Below are 22,610 nucleotides of genomic sequence, written 5' to 3'. Positions count from 1 at the left end.
CCTGGGCAGCTGTTTGCTACGCTTATACCAACACACAATGTTTGGCTCTAAGGTCAAGAAGACTACATAGCACATTACTGGATGATACCAAATGAGACCAGACTCAGCTCATTGTCCCAGTCACCAGGAAAAATGCTGTAAGAAGTGATTAATAGAGGGCTGACTAATCCAACTTGAATAAAAGAGTCATGTGCCTGAGGAAGTCACTGGTTTCTTGAATTAATGGAGGAGACTGTGTAATGACATGTGGAATCAGAGCCATTATTTTTGGCCACAATTTGGTGGGTTTCTGACCATTGCCTTTAGTCTTTTTATTTGAGATTATCATTAAAAACACAGAGGATGCCTTGGAAGGTTAATTTTATTTTTTTGTGAAGGATTAAATAAAAATTGATCAAAGACTTTTTACTGTCTGCTAGAATTACCTGCTTGAATTATAAAAAAATATTATTTATAGTATCTTTGTTACCTAATATAAGATTTTTTATTCACTCTTGAGTTCTGTGTTCTATGTCAATGATATTTTTAAAATTTTATTTTATTGTTTAAAGTATTGCAAATAGTAGTACATATGTCTCCTTTCTTCCCCCATTGACCTTCCCCCAGCCTTCCCTATCCCCCGGCACATTCCCTCACCCCATCCCCACGCCAAGTGTCTTGCATCCATTGATTATGCTTATATGCATGCATACAAGTCTTTCAGTTGATCTCTTACCTCCTCCCTCCACCCCTCTCCAGACTTCACACTGTAATTTGACAGTCTGTTCCATGCTTCTCTGCCTCTACATCTATCTTTTTGTTCATCAGGTTATAATGTTCTCTATTATCCATAAATGATAATAAATGGCATGATTATGAAAGGTCCATGATCATGTGGTGTTTTTCTTTCACTGCCTGGCTTGTTTCACTTAGCATAATGCTTTCCAGTTCCATCTATGCTGCTGCAAATGGTAAGAATTCTTCTTTTTTATAGCAGCATAATATTCCACTGTGTAGCTGTACCATGGTTTTCTAATCCCCTCATCTGCTGATGGGCATTTAGGTTGTTTCCAAATCTTAGCTACTGTAAATTTTGCAGCTATTGAACATAGGGGTGCATATATCCTTTCCGATTGGTATTTCTGTTTTCTTAGGCTATATTCCATAGAAGTGGTATTACTGGGTCAAGTGGCAGTTCCATTTTTAATTTTTTGAGGAAACACCATACTGTTTTTCACAATGGCTGCACCAGTCTGCATTCTCACCAACAGTGAAGGAGGGTTCCTTTTTCTCCACATCCTCTCCAGCACTTGTTGTTTGTTGATTTGTTGATGATAACCATTCTGACAGGTGTGAGGTGGTACCTCATAGTTGTTTTGATTTGCATCTCTCAGATGATTAACGACTTTGAGCATGTTTTCATATGCCTCTTGGCTTTCTGAATGTCCTCTTTCAAAAAGCGTCTATTTAGATCCTTTGCCCATTTTTTGATTGGATCGTTTATCTTCCTTTTGTTAAGTTGTATGAGTTCTCTGTAAATTTTTGAGATTAAACCCTTATCAAAAATATCATTGGCAAATATGTTCGCCCATGCAGTGGGCTTTCTTGTTTTGTTGATAGTTTATTTTGCTATGCAGAAGCTTTTTTTTTTAATGTAGTCCCATTTGTTTCTTTCTCCTTAGTCTCTCTTACCCTAGGATCTGTGTCTGTAAAGATATTGCTACGACATATGTCTGCAATTTTGCTGCCTATGGAGTATTGTAGGATTTTTATGGTTTCCCATCTTACATTCAAGTCCTTTAGCCATTTTAAGTTTGTTTTTGTGTATGGTGTAAGTTGGTGATCTAGTTTCATTTTTTTGCATGTATCTGATGAAATTTCCTAGCACCATTTATTAAAGAGTCTGTTTTGTTTCCATGGTATGATCTTGCCTCCTTTGTCAAAGATTAATTGAGTATAATGGTTTGGGTCAATTTCTGGGTTCTCTATTCTGTTCCATTGGTCTTTATATCTGTTCTTGTGCCAGTACCAGGCAATTTTGAGAACCATGGCTTGGTAATATAGCTTGATATCTGGTATTGTGATCCCTCCAATTTTGTTCTTCTTTCTCAGGATAGCTGTGGCTATTCAGGGTCTTTTTTATTCCAGATGAATTTTTGGAGAGTTTGTTCTAGATCTTTGAAATATGCCATTGGTATTTTAATTGGTATTGCATTGAATCTATAGATTGGTTTATGTAGTATGGACATTTTAATGATGTTGATTCTACCAATCTATGAACATGGTATGTTCTTCCATTTGTTTATGTCTTCCTCTATCTCTTTTTTTAATGTCCTGTAGTTTTCTGAGTACAGGTCTTTTATGTCCTTAGTTAAGTTTATTCCTAGGTTATCTTAATTTTTTGGTGCAATAGTAAATGTAATTGTTTTTGTTTTCATTTCTCTTTCTCTGAGTTCATTATTGGTGTATAAAAAGGCCATAGATTCTGGGTGTTAATTTTTTATCCTGCTACAGTGCCAAATTCATTTATTAGGCCTAGTAGTTTTTTGATGGAGTCTTGGGGTTTTCTATGTATAGTATCATGTCATCTGCAAATAAGGACAGTTTTACTTCTTCTTTTCCAATTTGTATGCCTTTAATTTCTTCTTCTTGTCTGATCGCTATGGCTAGTACTTCTAGTACTATGTCAAACAGAAGTGGTGAAAGTGGGCATCCTTGTCTTGTTCCTGTTCTTAGGGGAAATGGGTTTAGTTTTTGCCCATTGAGTATGATGTTGGCTGTACGTTTGACATATAGGGCTTTTATTATGTTGAGGTATGATCCTTCTATTCCCACTTTGCTGAGAGTTTTTATCAAGAAAGGGTGTTGGATTTTGTCAAATGCTTTTTCTGCATCAATTAATATGATTATGTGATTTTTGTGTCTCAATTTGTTTATGTGCTGTATCACATTTATTGATTTGCGGATATTGTACCATCCTTTCAGCCCCGGAATAAATCCTTCTTTGTCATGGTGTATGATTTTTCTAGTGTATTCCTGAATCTGATTTGCTAGAATTTTGTTGAGGATTTTAGCATCTATGTTCATCAAAGATATTGGCCTGTAGTTCTCTTTTTTTGTGGTTTCTTTACCTAGTTTTGGGATTAGGGTAATGCTGGCTTCATAGAAAGAGGTTGGAAGTGTGCCTTCCTCTTGAATTTTTTGAAATAGTCTGAGGAGGATAGGTTTTAGTTCTTCTTTGATTGCTTGGTAGAACTCCCCTGTAAAGCCATCCAGACCAGGGCTTTTGTTTGCTGGAAGATTTTTGATCACTGTTTCCATTTCTTCAGTAGTTATCGGCCTATTCAGGTTTTTTTTTTCTTCTTGGTTGAGTTTTGGAGGCTTGTATTTTTCTAAAAATATGTCCATTTCATCTAGGTTGTCCATTTTGTTGGAATAGAGTTGTTCATAGTATTTTTTCATAATCGTTTGCATTTCTGTGGGATTGGTTGTTACTTCACCTCTTTCATTTCTGATTTTGTTTATTTGGGTCCTCTTCGCTTCTTGGTGAGCCTGGCTAGAGGTTCATCAATCTTGTTTATCCTTTCAAAGAACCAGCTCTTGGTTTTGTTGATCTTTTGTATTGTTTTTTTTGTGTTTTTTTGTTTGTTTGTTTGTTTTTTTTTTTGTTTTTTTTGGTCTCTATGTCCTTTATCTCCGCTCTGATTTTTATTATTTCCTTCCTTCTGCTTAAGTTGGGCTTTCCTTGTTGCTCTCTTTCTAACTCTTTGAGTTGTAGGGTTAGATAGTTTATTACCATTGTTTCTTGTTTTTTGAGGTATGTCTGTAGATCTATGAACTTCCCTCTCAAGACTGCTTTCACTGTTTCCCATAGATTTTTGGATTGCTGTGTTTCCATTGTCGTTTGTTGCCATGATGCTTTTTATTTCTTCCTTGAAATCTCTAGTAACCCAGTCATTGTTTAATAGCATACTCTTTAGCCTCCAGGTGTTTGATTTTTTTATTGCTTTTATTGTAGTTGATTTCTAGTTTTATGCCATTGTGATCTGAGAAGATGCTTGATATGATTTCTATCTTCTTGAATTTGAAGAGACTTTGCCTGTGTCCCAATATATGGTGTATATTTGAAAATGTTTGAGCACAGTTTAATCGCGGTGCAAGGGAGTAGGCGGTGGAATCTTGCTGGGTGTCTGGCTACTCCTTTCTCTGCCTTGCTCACTTGAGCTTCAGCAGAATTCGAAATGGCTGGCGGTAAGGCTGGGAAACACTCCAGAAAGGCCAAGACAAAGGCGGTTTCCCGCTTGCAAAGAGCCAGCTTGCAGTTTCCGGTGGGCCGTATTCATCAACACCTGGGACGACCAGTCATGGACGTGCAGGTGTGACCGCTGCTGTGTACAGCGTAGCCATTCTGGAGTACCTCACCTCAGAGGTACTTGAATTGGCAGGAAATGCATCAAAAGACTTAAAGGTAAAGCATATTACCACCTCATCATTTGCAACTTGCTATTCGTGGAGATGAAGAATTGGATTCTCTCATCAAGGCTACAATTGCTGGTGGTGGTGTTATTCCACACATCCACAAATCTCTGATTGGGAAGAAAAGACAACAGAAGACTGTCTAAAGGATGCCGGATTTCTTATTATCTCAGGACTCTAAATACTCCAACAGCTGTCCAGTGTTGGTGATTCCAGTGGACTGTATCTCTGTGAAAAATACAATTTTGCCTTTTTGTAATTCTATTTGAGCAAGTTGGAAGTTTAATTAGCTTTCCAACCAACCAAATTTCTGCATTTGAGTCTTAACCATATTTAAGTGTTACTTTGGCTTCAAAGAAGCTATTGATTCTGAAGTAGTGGGTTTTGATTGAGTTGACTGTTTTTAAAAAACTGTTTGGATTTTAATTGTGATTCAGAAGTTATAGTAAGAAACATTTGGTTTTGTACAGACATTTTTTCCACTCTGGTGGATAAGCTCAATAAAGGTCATATCCCAAACTAAAAAGAAGAATAGAGAAGGAGAAGGAGAAGGAGAAGGAGAAGGAGAAGGAGAAGGAGAAGGAGAAGGAGAAGAAGAAGAAGAAGAAGAAGAAGAAGAAGAAGAAGAAGAAGAAGAAGAAGAAGAAGAAGAAGAAGAAGAAGAAGAAGAAGAAGGAGGAGGAGGAGGAGGAGGAGGAGGAGGAGGAGGAGGAGGAGGAGGAGGAGGAGGAGGAAATGATGCACTTGAGGAGAATGTATATTCTGTGGCTTTGGCGTAAAATGTTCTGAAGATGCCAATTAATTCCATCTATCTAGTGCAGCCGTGGGCAAACTACGGCCCACGGGCTGGATCCAGCCCTTTTGAAATGAATAAAACTAAAAAAAAAAAAAAAAAGACCGTACCCTTTTATGTAATGATGTTTACTTTGAATTTATATTAGTTCACACAAACACTCCATCCATTCTTTTGTTCCGGCCCTCCTGTCCAGTTTAAGAACCCATTGTGGCCCTCGAGTCAAAAAGTTTGCCCACCCCTGATCTAGTGTGTCATCTAGGATTGATATTTCTTTGCTGATTTTTTGTTTATAGGATTTGTCCAGTGGTGTTAGTGGGGATTTAAGTCCCCTACTATGACTGTATTGCTGTCAATCTCTCCCTTGATATCCTCCAGAAGTTTTTTTATGTACTTTGGTGCTCCTGTATTGGGTGCATATATGTTTATCAGAGTTATATCGTCTTGTTTGATTGCTCCCTTTAGTATTATGAAGTGGCCTTACTTATCTCTTGTTATGTCCTTCACTTTGAGATCTAATTTGTCAGATATAAGTATGCTACCCCAGCTTTTTTTTTCATTTCCATTCGCCTGAAATACCTTTTTCCATCCTTCAACATCAGTCTGTGTGAGTCCTTTTTTCTGAGGTGCGTTTACTGTAGACAGCAGATATATGGGTCATGTTTTCTTATCCACTCAGCTACCCTATGCCTTTTGATTGGGACATTTAATCCATTTACATTTAAAGTTATTATTGATAGGTACTTGTTTGTTGCCATTTTATTTTTTTTTTATGCCTGTGTTCCTTCTTCGCTTCCTATTTCTTCTTTTTACAGCAGACCCTTTAGCATTTCTTGCATTGCTGGTTTGGTGATGATAAATTCCCTTAGTCCGTTTTTGTCTGTGAAGCTCCTGATTTCACCCTCAATTTTGATTGATATCCTTGCTGGGTACAGTATTCTTGGATTCAGAACCTTCCTTTGCATGACTTTGTATATTTCATTCCATTCCCTTCTGGCCTGATGTGTTTCTGTTGAGAAATCAGTTACTAGTCTGATGGGGGATCCTTTGTAGGTAACTTTCTGTCTCTCTGGCTGCTTTTAAGATTCTTGCCTTGTTGTTGGTGTTTGCCAATTTAATTATAACTAGAGGCCTGGTGCATGAAAATTCATGCACTGGAGAGGGGGTCCCTCAGCCCGACTTGCCCCCTCTCACAGTCCAGGAGCCCTCAGGGGCAGGACGCGACCTGGCAATCAGGGGAAGGCGATGCCCCATCACACCTCTGCTGCTGCCACTGCCAGCAACACAAGCCTTGGCTGGCCCTGGTTACCTGAGCCTCAGGAGGCCCTGGGCGGCTGGGAAGCCACCATTTGAGGCTTGCTTGCACCTCAGGCCAGCCTGGGGAGGCTGGGCAGCCGACATCCAAGGCTTGCCTGTGCCTCGGGCCTGCCCTGGGTGGCTGGGGGACTGAGGGGACTGGGGGACCCCGGAGGCAGGTGTGCAGCAGGGCTGAGGGGATTGGGTGCTGCCATCTTGTGGCTATGGGCACTACCATCTTTGAGGGTGAGGCAGTCAATTAGCATATTCCCTCCTTATTGGCTGTGTGTGTGGGGGGGAACTATTTATATGGGAAGAAAACTCCAATAGAACAACAACTAATCCAAAAAAATGCAAACAACTAACACTCAGATATGAATGCAAACCACAAATAATAACTAATAACAAGCAAGGAGAGGAAAAACAGAAGCAAAAAAAAAGAGATAATCACACAAACAAACAAAAAAACCTATCTAATCAACAATAAAACTAACAATAGGACAGAGAGAAAGAAGGGCAAAACAAAACAAAATAAAACAAAAAACATAAATAAAACACAACAACAACAAAAACCAAAAAAAAAAAGGAAAGATAAAAAAAATTTGGATAGTGAAGAAAGAGAAGAGAGAAGTGTGTATGGACTTGGAGCAGGGGATTGGAAATTAGATATATAAGTAGGATCATTTTTTTTTTAAATATATTTTATTGATTTTTTTTTTTTTTTTTTACGGAGAGGAAGGGAGAGGGATAGAGAGTTAGAAACATCAATGAGAGAAACTTCGATCAGCTGCCTCCTGCACACTCCCTAATGGGTATGTGCCCGCAACCAAGGTACATGCCCTCTACCGGAATCGAACCTGGGACCCTTGAGTCCACAGGCCGACACTCTATCCACTGAGCCAAACCGGTTAGGGCAAGTAGGATAAATTTTTAATGGAGAAAAAGAAGTACTAGGGAAAATCTAAAGCAGGAATAGGGTAAGAGAAACAGAACAACAAAAGGGGAAAAGTGAGGAAGAGAGTGTTGGCATAAAGGTAAAATTGAAATAGAGTAAAATGATGCTAAAGGAAAAATGAAAATAGAATGTAGAACACTAATCCCAAAATAAAATAAAATAAAGAGAAAATTAAATGAAACTTTAAAATAGAGGTAAAATAATAGTAATAATAATACTGAATAAAAATATAATAATTAAAAGGGTAAAATCAAGTGAGAAAAAAATTAGTTTCTTAAGTAAAAGATAAAAAATAAAAATGTGCAGTAGTGAAGGTCATTCACTTCCTCTACTGTTCTGTTTGGCACGCCTGTTTCCTGTCAGGTAGTCAGGACAGTATTGAAGTTCCCTGTGTTCCATAGTTCCTCTGTGTTGTAAGCTACAATCCTGCTTCAAACAGGCAGTATTTCTTTGTTTCTCAGCCTGCCTCTGGTTGTATTTACACAGGAGTCAATTTGTGATTCAACCCCTGGGTGGCAGTGTTTCTGTATTGAAATCCAGGGCTATAAGTCCTCTCTACCCAGTATTTAGAATTTGTTTTCCCTGCTGCACTTTAAACTGGTTTGGGGGTATGGACTGCCTCAGAGCTGGTTTTCTGATAGTTTTGCCCCACTCTGATCCCCAGGTTCCACAAAAACAACTTTCCCCTGCAGTCTCTGAGAGTGTTTTTAATTGGGTGATCCTATGTACAGGGCTTAGTATTCAAAAGCAAGGATTTAAAAAGAAAGAAGAGTCAGAGTAAATGTGTGAACTCGCAACTTTTTCACCCTGGCACTGTGCACAACTTGGCTCAAGTCTCTGTGCATGTCTTTTTCCCCTGGCACAGCACAGCCAGTTTACTGGTAAAGCTTCAGGCTGCCTTTTTGTGCCCATCCCAGCTATGAGTTGATTTCTAGAGTTCCCTTCTGTCAGCAGCCCTGTGGACCCCCTTTCACATTCGCGGACTACCCTGGCCCCAATGGCTGCGGATTTTGTGGGACACAGACTTCCTCTGAAACTCTAGATCAGTGATTCTACACCTGTGGGTCTCAACCCCTTTGGGGGTCGAATGACCCTTTCATAGGGGTTGCCTAAGACCATCGGAAAACACATATATAATTACATATTGTTTACAGTAGCCAAATTACAGTTATGAAGTAGCAACAAAAATAATTTTATGGTTGGGGGTCACCACAACATGAGGAACTGTATTAAAGGGTCGCGGCATTAGGAAGGTTGAGAACCACTGCTCTAGATCCTACTGGGTGCGTGTCTCCCTCCAGTCTGGATCACAGACCTCACCTTTCTCTGTGCTAAATCTGAGCTTTCAGTGAGAAGGTGCAAAGCTTGTCTGCCTCCACCTATTCGCGCTGCTTGAGACCCAGTGTTGGTGGGTACACAGCTGGTCCTTGTATTGTGGTTGTAGGGTTGCAGGAGGTACCGGATTCTTCCCAATTAAAGGTAAGGCTAGGCTTCTGATCACAACCACTCTCCCCTTCAAGATGACGCGGACACTGCAGCATAGCTGGTTGCTCTGGGGGAGATTCAGCAGTGGGGGAGGCTGCCTGGTCAGGGGAGCCTGGTCCGGCAGTCCCCAACAGTCCCTTGGAATATAGCTGTCCCTCACTCACAAATAGACACTCTCCATACGTTCACACACCCCCCTTTCGTTCTCTCACTCACACTATCTTGCAGCCTGCCTTCCTGTCGGCAGCCATCTTCGATCCCCCTCAATGATTATTTATGTCAAGTAAATGATCAATATGAATACACTTGGAAGAAGTGTGTTCCCTATTTTTTAGATATGAGGCAAATGGATTTGACTTGTATTTTTTAATCATAGGTAAATAGTCCTGAGATACTAATTGCACATACCTTCAGTTCCTTCAATGAAATTTAAATATAGAAGAAGCATCCATAAGGTTGTATTTCTTCTAATTACATTTAAACTTAAATGTAAAATGGGAAACCATAAAAATCTTAGAAGACTCGATAGGCAGCAAAATATCAGACATATGTCATAGCAATATCTTTACCGATATAGCTCCTAGGGCAATGGAAACTAAGGAGAAAATAAACAAATGAGACTACATCAAAATAAAAAGCTTCTGCATAGCAAAAGAAACCATCAACAAAACAACACGAAAGCCCACTGCATGGGAGAACATACTTGCCAATGCTATCTCAGATAAGGGTTTAATCTCCAAAATTTACAGAGAACTCATACAACTTAACAAAAGGAAGATAAACAATCCAATCAAAAAGTGGGCAAAGGACCTAAATAAATACTTTTTGAAAGAGGACATACAAAAGCCCACAAGATATATGAAAACATGCTCAAAGTCACTAATCATCTGAGAGATGCAAATCAAAATAACAATGAGATACCATCTCACACCTATCAGCATGGCTATATCAACAAATCAACAAACTACGATGAGTGCTGGAGAGGATGTGGAGAAAAAGGAACCCTCGAGCACTGCTGGTGGGAATGCAGACTGGTGCAGCCACTGTGGAAAACAGTGTGGAGATTCCTCAAAAAAATTAAAAATGGAACTCCCATTTGACCCTGTGATCCCACTCCTATGACTATGTCCCAAGAAACCAGAAACACCAATCAGAAAGAATATATGTACCCTTGTGTTCATAGCTGCACCATTTATAATAGCTAGATTTGGAAACAGCCTAAGTGCCCATCAGCAGATGAGTGGATTAAAAACCTGTGGTACATCTACACAATGGAATACTATGCTGCTATAAAAAAGAAGGAATTCTTACCATTTGCAACAGGATGGATGGAACTGGAGAGTATTATGCTAAGTGAAATAAGCCAGTCAGAGAAAGATAAATATCACATGATCTCACTCATATGTGGGATATAATGATCAACATAAACTGATGAACAAAAATAGATCCAGAGATAAATGGCAGGGGAGGGGAGAAGGTTAGAGAGGGACTTGTAGGCATGTATATTAGCATAACCAATGGACACAGACACTAGGGCAGTGGGGGCTTGCCCTCAGGGGTGAGAGTGGTGGTGGAGGGATCAATCGGGGGAAAAGGAGACATATGTAAAACTTTACACAATAAAAAAAAACAATTTAAAAACTTTGATATTGTTTAGTAATTCACTTTGGTCCTTTTTTCAAAATTTTATAGTAAAAGAAAATGTTACTTTCACAGAAATGACTTGAAAATTCTGCATAAATAGATTTCTTTGGTTCTCTCATGGATTCCCCCCTTCTGAGACATGATTACAATTTACCATGGTCATCACATTTCCGCCCTCAAAAATACAAATATTTATTTTAATGGCCTCAAAATAGATATTACACCTCTCAGCCATAAAAAGAAATGCATTTCTGGGTAGTAATGTCAATAGTTCTGTTGATGAAAAAAATGAAGTATACTTAAAATGTAAATAATGGGCACTGTATAATAATAAGTATGAGGGCAAATAACTTTCTGCCACTTATAATGATATACAGTCCACAAAAAAGGATGTGATAACCACCAATTATTTCCATGTCTCTGTGATTATGCAAAGGATTGTTTTCAAATGCAAAATATTAACAAATTACATATACAGTAAATTTCATCTGTAGGAGTCATTAATATTTTTGTGGCTGACAAAAGGTAAACTGTGGTGCTGGTCCCAATTTATAACTCCATGTCGTTTTCATGCTTCACAACATACAAAAGTCAACGGATAGGAATTCCACACTGTCCTAAACAGTTTGGGAAGATTAATTGTGTGTAAGATTGATTTGAGAAGATCTTGATAAGTAAAATTTTAGTTGAAAATGGTTCTTCTCTTTGCCACTGCCTTCATCTATCACAGTGTTCCCACCTCTAGGGACACAAACACTGGTGTCCTGTGCCAGGAAGACCAGGAGACCCAGGTAAATCCTACAACTGGTCCCCCTGATATTAAGGTACGGAGCTGAGAGTCTGAAGTGTGTATCTGGGACTCTTTAAAACACCCCCACAGAATAGGGAATAAACATTCAGCATTATTCAGATGATAAAAATTCAGAAGTCCTAGAGCAAGCATGTCAAACTCACGGCCCACAACAAATATTTTTGCAGCCCAGCCAATATAACGGTATGTAAGAAATGTTTTAATAAAAATTTCATAACTTAATTTTTACAATATCCTGTTATACATAATTATTAATAATGAATGACACTGTTTGCTAATAACTGATTATTGTAATTGTGTTGCATTCATTTCCTTTATGTGCCCTAGCTCAGGTGCACCATTTCTCTCCACTAATACTAGCAGCGAATATTTTAGCAGCCGATTGCCACATCATTAGTCTTGGACTAACTTGTTTGGTGTGAGCAACAGGAAATATTTTGCTTTTGGAGAACAAGAAAAATAGGTTTATTTGCATTATTCTTATTAATTTGTGCAGTTATTCAGTGTCTGGTAAGTTAATGTTCAAGAAAAAATATTAAGTTGTATTAAAATATTCTATTATTTGATGTTAACAATTACTCATTTATTTCAGCCCTTTGTATTCAGCATGTCTCTATTGAAATAAACTTACGTTTCTCTGAAAATTGAAGCTTTTTTTGTGTGTGTGTGGCCCACATAAACTTAAACCTTGTTTATTTGGCCCATGTTAGCCTTTGAGTTTGACATGCTTGTCCTAGTACATTATCATAGAAACTTTATCAAAGTTATAACCATTCAAATACCCACATTACCTCAAAGAACATATTGGAATCATAAAGAGGAAAGTATTAAAATCAATGAAAGGTTAATTCAGTGTTTTCATTGATATTTTAAAATAATCTTAACTAAGACTTTTATTAGGAATACCAGGCAGTAAACTGTTCATATGGACATCTGCTGAGCATTTAGATGGAAACTAGGCACATAAAATTTCAATCGGCAGTTTCTTCAGGATTTAAGACTAGATTGCTATCAACATATTTTTCATAACGAAAGTCATGCACCACTGTCAGCTATATTTATTAGACAGAGGAACATTTTAATATAAAAATGCAGATGTCTTCATTCTATAAACCCCAGTGGTACTTAAAGCTAGGATTTTATTACTTGTGCCAAGGGCCAAACAAAACTATAAACCTTCTCAATTTTAACTCAGATACTGCTTTTGAGTTGTGCACATCTGAGTTGTAAATTACAATGTAAAGTAATCAAATATGTATAAAAATGGTAGTCATGGAAGCAGTATCCTGGATTCATAGGATTTCATAAGAAATCAAGAAAATAATTTATAAACATCAATGCTCTGCTCTGGGTTTATGAATTTCTTTTCCCAAAATGTAATGCTGCTCTAATCACTTAAGAAATGGTCCATCAATCAGCACTACCTACATTCTCCTGTTATCTCCTTTATTCATAACTTATTTCTGAAACCATGATAGCAGCCAACTTTATGCTAAGGGTGACCCAAAGCCCATGTGGTGTTATTAAGATTCTAAAACCTTTACAAGGCACCTCCCCAATTCATTTTGTAACATGCAGAGCACTTAGACACATCATTTTGCAAAATAACAGATTTAAAGAATGGGAAATTATTCTGCTTCTAGCTAGAACAAAAGACTGAAACAGCCACACAAAAAACCCCCACACTGAAACATGGAATTTTATATATGTGAGTGTATAGAGATGGTGATGAACTTGAAACTAAACAGGCTAAGTTTCTCCTCATGTACTACTAGCCTTTATATAAGCCTACTAGTGGCCCGGTGCATGAAATTCATGCACATTAAAAGGGAATTAATTAGGGGAAATATTTTAATATTGCTATTTGCCCTTTCTCTATAATAGAAGTGTCCGAGATGAAAGAAAATTAGTAAAATGTATATGAAAATCTTCCTCCTGTCAGAGACGGAGGCTTGCCACAGGACCAAGAGTTAAGTCCCTGCCCACCCGTGCGCTCCTCAAAATCTTGTGAGACCCAGACCCAGCCGGCCCCACGCCCATTGGGTGCGATCCAGGCCCTACCCCCGTCAAGCCCCGCTGGGAAGGGGGGAACAGCCTCAGGGCCCTGTCTATCTATGCCAGGCGGGGGGCACAGCCTGAGGTCCCCCGTCAAGCCTTGCCAGGCAGGGGGCATGACCTGAGGTCCCCCATCAAGCCCTGTCAGGCAGGGAGTGCTACCTCAAGTCCCCCATGAAGCCCTGCCATGTCGGGGGCATGGCCTGAGGTCACCCAGCCCAGGCAGGGAGAGCTCCTTGATGTCCCCCATCAAGCCCTGCTGGGTGGGGGGTGCAGCCTGAGGTCCCCCGTCAAGCCCCACCAGGCGGGAAGTGCTGCCTGAGGTCCCCCATCAATCCCCACTGGGCAAAGGGCATAGCCTCAGGTCCTTCCCCACCTGGCCCGGGGCTATGCAGCCTCAGGTCCCTGCTGATCGCTCGTTATGGCTCGTTATAGGAACCCCGCCTCCGCTGTGGGCCCAGCCATCTTGTGACAGCCTTACAGCATGAGGGTCAGTTTGCATTTTACCTCTTTATTATATAGGATTATGAACTCTTCCTTAAGAAAAAAAATAATTTTAAACATTGCATATATTGTAACATTAAAACAATGTTCATTTTTCTCAGTATTCTTGGAAACTGCAGTATAGACTATACTATTTCTGAAGTGGCTTATTAAGAAAAACCATTTTCCTACATTACCAACATGAACAATAATAGAAGAATGTGGCACTTTTCTTAATGTGATAGATTGCCTCTAATAATCTTCCATAAGATTGAGATTTGACATGTTTTATACATTTGGAGGGACTCTATATTACTTCAGCTTTGTAAACCATACTCTTTAGTATACAAAAAGTGTGGGGTCAGACAGTTTGGTCACATGTTGACTGGGAGAGCTTGGTCAAGTTATCTAGGCTTCCTGAGCTTTAAGTTTCCTTATTTATAAAATGCAGAAAGTACTAACTAGCTAATTAGATTGTTGAAGTAAAACATGAGCTGACTATATATAAAAAGAATATCACTATGAGAGAAGTATCTAATAATTAATAATATGGTGTTATTAGTGATTCATTATGATTATTTTATCAGATTATTTTCATTGTTATGGAAAAGTCATTTACTAAAATTTTCACAAAGCTATGTATAGAGATTATTATTAGGTGGCTATATATATTTCTTTTAAGAACCTATATTTATGAATTTTTCTATAAAATGTACAATTTATAATAGGAAAGTAAAATATACTATATAATAAAAGCCTAATATGCAAATTGCTTGACCAGGAGTCTGACCGGGAGTTTGACCACTTGCTATGATGTGTGCTGACCACCAGAGGGTGGCGCAGAACATGGTGGGTGTCAGTGATGCAGTGCTGGCATCAGATGGCAGTGGAGGCTCTGCTGGCCCTGATGAGCCCCAATGGCTGAGGGTCCGTGGCAGGATGGTGGAGCCAGTGAGCGGGTGGCACCAGGCCAAGGCAGGTGCGAGCAGGGGCCTGATTGCCCTGTTGATCGCCCCACCAATCTCCCCACAGAAGGCGACAAGTAGCAGTGGTAGGGGCCAGGGCCAGCGCCCAGCTCCCAGGCACAGAGGGAGCCTGGCGAGGGGGCTTGGCCCCCATTTGATCACCCAGCAGGTGGGATGGTGGAGCAGGTAAAGGGGGCGGTGCCAGGCCACAGTGGGGTACCAGGTGGGGCTGTGGGCTGTGAGCCTGCAAGCATGAGCTGGGGCTCTATCCCTCCAGGCCACCCCAAGGAACCCTACCCATGCACAAATTCATGCACCAGGACTCTAGTTTTAAAATAATTAGGATCCATAGTTTGTAGTTTATATTCTTTCCTCTTTAAAATACACAGTCATAAATTTCACATTATAAATGGCTTCTATAAAATAATTATTTTCCTTCATTTAATCTGAGAATATCACTCTTTAAATATAATTTTTTTCCTAATTAAAGCTGTGGTCTAATAAATGAATGCATGGCATTAATACTTATTTGATGTAATTGTTTAAATAAAATTAGTGTTTTTGGTTTCTTTGGATGAATACCCAGAAGCTCTATTTCTGAGTCATAAGGTAGTTCTGTTGGGGGGAAAAGGGGGCAGGGGCAAGGACTGTACCAGGTGTTAGACCTGTGGGGTCAGACTGACCTGGGCTCAACAACCTCAGTACTTGAGTTCTGGCTAGGAAAGAATTCAGAGCCAAGACTCAAACTATAAGAGCACATGTATTTAGAAGATCACAGAGTAATTTAGAAGTAATTCATAGGAGAAATAGGCTTAGGAAACAAGCTATAGAAGTAAAGAAAGGACCCTTGAGGTTAGAAGTGAGTAAGGCCAAGGTGACCTGCCTGGGGTAAAGGGTGCCGGGAGCCGGTCCATCCTTGCTGTTTCAAAGGACCTGGCATATATGGCATACTGTTCTTAATATGTTTGCTCACCTTCTTGGCACTATGTGTTTTAACCAAGGTCTCTGAGAAAGGTTGTTTCCCCAGGTAGGGATTTTCCTCTGAAGTTAGGGAGGGAATAAAACCTCTTAACTAGTGCCAGGTGGGTAATTAATCACTTTAACTATGAACAATCATGCTTAAGCTACATAATCTTTACTCCCTGGAATGGAGATAAGAAACGCCCTAACCTTTGTAATAGAGATTGATAGGATTGAATCAACTGGTATAAATACAGATGTAATAAGACAGTAAGACACAGAACTTAGAATACGGAACCAAGAGAGACGGAACCTAGGCACAGAACCTACACAGAACGTTCTCTAGAGACAGAAGAACTTCGCTGGAGAGAACATGGCAAAAGATACTGGACAGAAACTGGCCTCAGAACCTAGAGACAGAACCTAGCGAGAGAACATGGCAAAAGATCCTGGACTGAACCTGACTACAGAAATTGGCAAGAGAACCTGACTAGAACCTGGTGACTGAACCTGGCTGGAGAACCTGGAGAACCTGGCTGGAGAACCTAGCAAGACAACATGGACACAGAACTTGGCTGGAGATCCTGGCTGGAGATCCTGGCTAGCCTGCTGATCAACTGAACACTGTCTCCGTGTCATTCCTTCTTCGCCGACTCCGTCCACACCTTTGGGGACCCCTGGACCTGCTGGGGTTGGACCCCAGCAAAAGGGGAAGGCTTGGGTGTGTTTTCAGAAGGGAGAGCAAGCCCTAGCTGGTTTGGTTTAGTGAATAGAGTGTCGGCCTACGGACTGAAGGGTCCCAGGTTCAATTCCAGTCAACAGCACATGCCTGGGTTGCAGGCTCCGTCCCCAGTGCGGGGGGTGGGGTGTAGGAGGCAGCCAATCCATGATTCTCTCTCATCATTGATGTTTGTATCTCTCTCTCCCTCTCCCTTACTCTCTGAAATCAGTAAAAATATATATTTTTTTTTAAAAGAAGAGAGAGCTAGCTAGCTCCTTTTTAAGAGCCTATATTTATAAATTTTTCAGGTGTTTCCTTTCAAGGTCTGAGTCTCCACTGATTGATTGATTGATTGGCATCTCCAGGCCAGAGGACATTATTCAATGCAGTTGGTTCTGAGGTCAGCCCTGGCATGCTGCTGTGTTGCTTGTCTGGTTTTTGCTGCTTTTCTGGGTCTGGAGGTGAAACACAACTGAGTACAGATGTTATCTCAAGGAAGAAATGGTCAAGGGGTCCAAATAACATGACCATCGATATGCTAGGGGAGGAAAGGCCACCCTGGGAGGGAGGTCCCATCCTGCAATTCCTTTCCACCCTGGTGACCCTCTGTATCTAGCTTATAGTCCTTGTCCTGCTCTTGTTGGTCTAACTCCTACCACAGTTGTACTTTTTGTTTTTAATTTTGAGGAACTTCCATACTGTTTTCCACAGAGGCTGCACCAATTAGTGCAGGAGGATTCCCTTTCTCCACATCCTCCCCAGCACTTGTTTGTTGCTGTCTCCACACATCACTGCATCTTATTTAACATGACTTTAGATTCTGCTTGAGAACATGTTTTTCTCCAAAGCAAAGCAGAAAAACTATATGGAAAGCATGAGGAAATGTACATAATGGAAAAAGTGATTAAACACTTTTACATATCACCCATAAATTTGTTAGCCTGAAACTGAAGAGAGGATCAACATTAGTGTTTATTACACACCTTCTTCTTTAAGAGGTTCATCTCAGTTTTCCAGATTTCATGCTAGTGCAGTTCTTTGTTCTCTAAGAAAACAGTGAATGAACAATTTATACTACTAAGTTCCAGAAATGAATTCAAAAGCTCCTTGACAGCATCTTAAATTAGCATTAATGATTATTTTTGTTAGGTTTGGGTGGGGATATTTTGTCAAACATTTTATTAAAGAATATTTTTAGAGTTTTAGTGGTACTTGAAATGTTATCATTTGCTAACAACCAGTACATTTTAAAAAACAACAAGATACTTTTATTGATTTCAGAGAGAAAGGGAGAGGGAGAGAGGGATAGAAACATCAAAGACGAGAGAGAATCATTGATCAGCTGCTTCCTGCACACCCACACTGGGGATCAAGCCCCCAACCAGAGCATGTACCCTGACCCAGAATCAAGCCATGACTTCCTGGTTCATAGGTCAAAGCTCAACCACTAAGCCATGACAGCTGGGCACACCCAGTACATTTTTGTAAATTGGTATGAAAGATGAAACTTAGGGTATGATAATCATGTAATTCCTTGGTTGTCTTTATCAATATCAACCTTGCTCTCTCTCAGCTTTTGAATGAGAACACCACACCTGCAGCATCATGTGGTACAATTTTCTTTAAAAAGGCTTATGTAAGGCTTATTTCTTGTCTGTGGTTATATCATGTACTAAATTAAATTTTATGGAAGTTTTCAAATCTCTTATCATATTAAATGATAACTTTGTTCTAGACTTGTTTATAACTATGGCAATAAGTATTGTTATATAAAGTCATATTGAGTCACTAATCCTATCACTGATGTGCATAGAGACAAAGCAAAAACCATCTTTCAGTAGTGAATTATTATCTTTTAAAAGTTACTGAATAAAATTTCTCAAAATTGCTGAAAATTAAGAACAGAAAAAGAAAAAAAATCCTCTCCAAATTTGAACATAATATATGTCTTGAAATTCAAAGATTTTATTTTTTTCTAATTTTTTTCATAATATTTTCTCATAGTATCACTAATGCCACCTTATCATAACCTACTTTTCACTTCTCTGCTTAGTATATCTATACATATAAAAAGCCAGCAACCAGAAAGCCGTAATGACCAGTCACTATGATGCCCACTGCGGCCTGCAAACCAGCCAATCAAGGGATGGGGCCAGCCAGCCAATCTCCCGTAGCCCCTCCTCCAAGTCCCCCCACCTATGATCGGCCTCTCCTACTCCAATTGAGGGCAGGGAAGCCAGCCAACCACCGCCCCCCCCCCCCCGTGGCCCTTCCCTCCAGGTGGTCCTGCCCCCAATTGGCCACCCCACCCATATCGGCCCGCAGCCCCTTCCCCTAGCCAACCCTGCCCCTGATCGCACCCCCTACCCCAATAGGGGGTGGATCCAGCTGGCCATCCTCCTGCGGCCCCTCCCCCTAGCCGACCCCACCCCAGGTGGGCCCCCACCACCCCTATTGGCCTGCTGCCTCTCCCCCCCAGCCAGCTCTGCCCCCAATCTTCCCCCCCACTCCAATCAGGGGCAAGGCCAGCCAGCCAACCACCCATGGCCCCTCCCTCAGGCCACTGGCCCCCGCCCCACTACCCCATTCTGGGGCAGGGCTTACCGGCCAATCACCTACAGCCCCTCCCTCAAGCTGGCCTGGCTCTGATTGGGCCCAGATTGGGGCAGGCCAGCTGGCCAAACTCCCGCCATCTCCTCCCGACAGGCCCAGCCCCAACCCTCCAATTGGGGCTAGGCTGGCTGGACCCCACCTGTGCACAAATTCGTACACTGGGCCTCTAGTCATTGTAATAAAGATATCAAACAGGATTTTCCCAATTCATTTGAAATTAACCAGTTTATCTCACACCTTCTCATATGGGGCTACATAATTCCTCTTTTCTAAACTTCTGAAATGCTAATTGCATGCTTTCCTTTTAAGAGGTAGCCTGCAAATAGAATTTGAAAACTCTATAGTAATATCCTCAGTTATTCAGCCAAAATACCCATAGGTAATTGCCGACTGTAACAGGCTATATTGTTTTTGACATGAGTACTATTTAAATGATATAAGGTTGTATGTTTGTTTTTTAGTTTTTCTTTAGAGTGCAGAGTTTTATACATATTTTGCTTTCTCCTCAATATTTTAAAAAGCTCATTCTTTAAGTAATTTCCTCACTAATAAATATTAGTGGATTATATAAAGACTAGAGGCCAGCTGCACAAAATTCATGCACTGGAGGGGGGTCCCTCAGCCTGGCCTGCCCCTTCTCACAGTCTGGGAGCCCTCAGGGGATGTCCTACTGACAACTTAGGCCCGCTCCCTGGGGGGCCTAAGCTGCAGTCTGGCCTCCCTCTGCCAGAGGCTACCAGCTGATCAGGGAAAGGCACTACCCCTATCACCCCCTCGCTGCTGCTTCCTCTGCCCTCCCTCTGCAGGAGGTGACCTGGCGATCAGGGGAAGGCGAAGCCCCCATCATGCCTCTGCTGCTGCCACTGCCAGCCATGAGGCTGCCTGAGCCTCAGCCTTCGCAGCCACTGCAGCTTGCCTGAGCCTCGGGCCCTTGCAACGGCAGCAGCCATCAGTGGCTTGCCTGAGTCCTATGCTGGCCCTGGGCAAGCGGCAGCTGCAATTGTGTCCCCACCCCCTTCCCTGATGCTGCAAGTCCCCACACACCTGCGCCTGCTGCGTGCGCAGCCTGCTGATCGGTCATTACTGTGATGGCGTCCTGACCAATTTGTATATTACTCTTAGATAGATAAATGAAAGATGGATTTCTTAGAAAGGACATATTGAGCTCAGCTCTCAGCCTTCCGTGCCCGCCTCCTCCTTACCACCCTATGATCTCTCTCCTAAGAGGTGCTGAGTCAGGAAAACGCTGCAGAGTAGTTAGTTGGGAAGGGTTGATAAGCAGCAAATGAAATGAGATAGTGTTTCATTCACTCCTGCTCATTCATTCTCTGTCTGCTTGGCACTTTGGATTTTTGTTGTTTGCTCTGGTTTGTGCTTTATTGCTATGCCTTCTTTCTTGGAAGGTCTTCTGAGCTCAGACTTGACTGGAAATGCTCACTATCCTTTCTAAGGGAAAGAAATGATACAATATTGTAAGACCAAGACAATTATAATACTGTAATGCTATTTTTCCAAGCTTAGCATTATTTTTCTTTTTTCTTTCCTAAAATAAGAATGTTTTTCCTTGGGGGGGGGGGATGAGGGAAAGGACAGAAGACCCCTGTTTTGATAAACTTTTGATGAATACCTCCATTCATAATAACCTCTATTTATGACCCAGTGACACTTACTAACAATGTTTCTCAGCTCAATCTTGCACTGGCTTGAATTTTACTTAACTTTCTCCTGTGCATCTTAAAAGAGTAAAGATGATACCTTCAGGACCTGTTTTAGTCCTTTCAGCAACCAGCAGAGTGACAGAATTTTTGATTAAGTAAATTTCATTACATATATGCTTCCTTTTTATAGAGTATTGGAATGAGAAACATTCTCCCTGCGTGAGTCCTGCTGATCTCTCTCACCCGTAGGCTGCAGTAAATGCACAGGGGCAGGGAGAACCCAAGCAAAAAGCTCCCTGTCCACTCCTCAGCCCACCAAGTTCTAAACAATGCATTAGCAAAAATGCTGAAATAAATGGGGGAAATTGTAGCCTCATGGGGTATAATCTTCCAAGATTCTGCCTTTTAGGGTAATTTTGTTATCCATTTCTTTCCTAATACTTCCCACTACTTTGGAAAATCCACTAAATAAGCATGCCCATATTTTTCTTATTATAACCTAAGGCCTTAGTAATCATTTACTTCCTTTTTTCTCACTTTCCTCTTGTATTCATTACCTTTCCATGACATAATATATGTAAAATATTATATCTAGTAATTGAATTGGTGGCTAAAATTAAACACATTTTAGTGTCATCTACATTATACCAAGGATAATAGTGTCTTCTCAAAAGCAACCCCACTGAATCTTTTACACATAAAAACAAAATTAAAACTGACTACAATTTAATGCCGTCTCTTCTGACAAATAAGAATTTGTTAAACAAATAACCAAATTATTGGTTTAAAGCAAAAAAAAAACCCAACTCAATAAACTATTAATTTACACTTTAATATTTAAATGCAATAAATGAATAAATACAATAAAACAGCATGGTCACAAGTTTTTTTGGTTATCAAATTATTCTGACTCTACATGTATAAACTATGGGGTAGAAAATTTTAAGTGATGCCTGATTAAAATAGACATATTATGGGAATAACACTGAATTAGATAATCTTTTGGTAAAGGCACTTCACACTTTTTGTGCTGCCTCAGGATAAACATCAGGGCTTGATTTATAATGTATTGTTCTAAGTCAAAATGGATGCCTTGATTTATAATTGAGTGAAATAAGTTGTTAAAAATGGATGTGCATATTCAGATATGATGTAAGAGAATTAAAGAACTGCAAATATTAAATTTGATTTTATTATCAGAATGTACTTCTCAAAGACACGAACGGTATCATTTTCGAGAGAGGTTATTATAAAAAACCTATGTTGTTAGGAAATATTTAACACCTGGGGGAACATAATAAAATACTATCTTGCACATAAAAGTTTTGAAATTCTGACTTTGTTCAATGCTATTCAATAAAGTCATGTATAAATAGACATGTGTTGGGTTTTCAATATTCATCTTAATAATTTTATCTTGAATTTACAGGTGAGGTTTTCTGGATCAGAAGCAGTTTTATTAATAACAGGTGCATCATCCCCTCTACTGCCCCTGGGAATGTGTCCTGAGAGCCAGGTTAGCCATGTAAGCAGTCAGGTACTCCATAGGTGAGGGACAATGAAAGATGTTTCCCTGCTTTTAAAGGATGTGGAGGCAGCTGTCCCTCTGCCCTCCTGAAAGGGTATCCTTGGAAATTTAAGGGATCTGAAATCTAATCCCAGCCCTTTGATATGTACTAGTAAATAAAATCTTCCAGGATCTACTTTTAAGACCAA

General features: G+C 40.3%; 1 pseudogene; it reads left to right on the top strand.

The window, feature by feature from the left end:
- Window positions 1-4,211: 4,211 nt before the first annotated feature.
- On the top strand, window positions 4,212-4,975 carry LOC118663414 (annotated as a pseudogene).
- The last annotated feature ends 17,635 nt before the right edge of the window (window positions 4,976-22,610 follow it).

Source organism: Myotis myotis, unplaced genomic scaffold (assembly GCF_014108235.1).
Source record: "Myotis myotis isolate mMyoMyo1 unplaced genomic scaffold, mMyoMyo1.p scaffold_m19_p_9, whole genome shotgun sequence".
In the NCBI taxonomy this organism is placed as follows: domain Eukaryota; kingdom Metazoa; phylum Chordata; class Mammalia; order Chiroptera; family Vespertilionidae; genus Myotis; species Myotis myotis.
Note: the sequence above shows the minus strand (reverse complement) of the source record. Positions and strands in the feature narration are given on the sequence as shown.